Here is a 1,803-nt window from a genome sequence, read left to right on the forward strand (position 1 = left end):
TTAAAAAGTGCCTCTCCTTCTGATATACAACGAGAGTTTTCGTTTGCATATATGTAAATAGGAAATGTATTCCACAACGGATAAGTTCATAGTTATAAGCTAATAAAATGTACATTAAATTGTAATGCTAGAGACAAATAAAGTAGACATAAATACTTGCCTTAAAATTTATTTATGAAACATTTGAAACCTATAAAATAACACAAAAGTCAAATAACCGCAGTTTGATAACAAAATTACTAATAATAATGGGAAATAAATCGAATGTTGTCCAAATGAATCTGTAAAACAGGAACGGCAATGTCAAAATTACCTTGTCTCGGAGCTTACTGCTTTCGCCGCTTGGTGCGCTTGCATCTTAAAAATTATCGCGGATACCTAATGAAGAATACCCTCCTGACAAATATAGATTTTACAATTTGTTATATGCTATTTTGAAATGTTTGTTAAAAAATTAAAAATAAACATTTTTTAGTGGTTTGTATGCCTACTGTCCTTTTAAAAGGACGGAACTTTTTAAGAAATCCAATGTGCAAGAATTTTATTAAAGATTTTTTATGTAATATAGAATCTTAAACATATAAAATAGTTTTTATTTTCATTTTTGAAAAAAAAATAATTCAGGCATATCAGGATATTGTAGAAGTTATTCTACAAAAACTCGAAGGAAAACCTATATCAAACACAAAAAGTAAAAAGAAATTAGTCTTCTTAAACCTCTTCAATCATCATCTTCAACCAGAACAAGATTTATAGGAGGTTGATTTCAAAACTTAGTCCCTTTTACTTGTACCATAAGAGATGGCCACAGAGACGATTTTAATTTTTATACGAAAATTGTTTTGTCCATGAATTATGTTTTCAAAATTAATAAGTATTTGATGGAACCAACCCAACGCTACTCGTGGATCAAACATAGGTTTCGAATGTCGTTCGTATATAGGCACAAATAAATGTTTTATGCTAGTAAATATTGAGTAGCACTGACATTTAAGATATTACATATTTTATAGGTTATATATCATCCACAAGATTACATTTATCAATCTAAATGTTATTTTATTTTAGTATTTTAGTTTTTTTTTAAATATTTTTAAATCCGCAAAAAAATATTCTGGTGCACTTGAATAGATATAGAATAAGTAAACTTCGGACGCTTTAAAAGAGAGTTGAAAACGGTTATCTTTTGTAGCGACAGATCAGTGGTTAATGATATTATTGAATGTAGATTGTAAATGATATACGAAAATATATTTTTCATTCACTCTTGACTACCGACCATTCTTTTTTTATTTAATTACTTACATTTTATGCATGGTATAACAGTATACACTTCTCTTAACTAAGTGTATGTAATTATGTACAATTTTATATACCTACTGTCTTTAATAATTTGTTTGTACTAGGTTTTTAGTTTACTTTTATTGTAGATTTGTATTCAACTTCGCTTTTATTATAACTAAGTCGTTTTATTTAACATATTGTATTATTTTTATTATACAAATAAGTGTTAAGTCACTTATTGTCTACTCTTTTATTCGCTGTTGTTCTTATTGCTGTATTTTATTATGTCTAAAACTGCTCGTGGGTGAATAAATTTATTATTATTATTATCATATCACTTAAATTTAATTTCTGGCTCAATATTTTTCTTGTGCGTACGAGGAAAATTCTAATATATTTCTCATCATTACCCTGTTCTAATATACGTACAAATTTTATTTTTATTTTTTTGTGTTTTTGTAAAAAATGTAAATTTTAGCTCTTTTTTCGTTTATCTAAATCACACCACATTTAAAGACG

Source organism: Anoplophora glabripennis, unplaced genomic scaffold (assembly GCF_000390285.2).
Source record: "Anoplophora glabripennis isolate ALB-LARVAE unplaced genomic scaffold, Agla_2.0 scaffold992, whole genome shotgun sequence".
Classification (NCBI taxonomy): Eukaryota; Metazoa; Arthropoda; class Insecta; order Coleoptera; family Cerambycidae; genus Anoplophora; species Anoplophora glabripennis.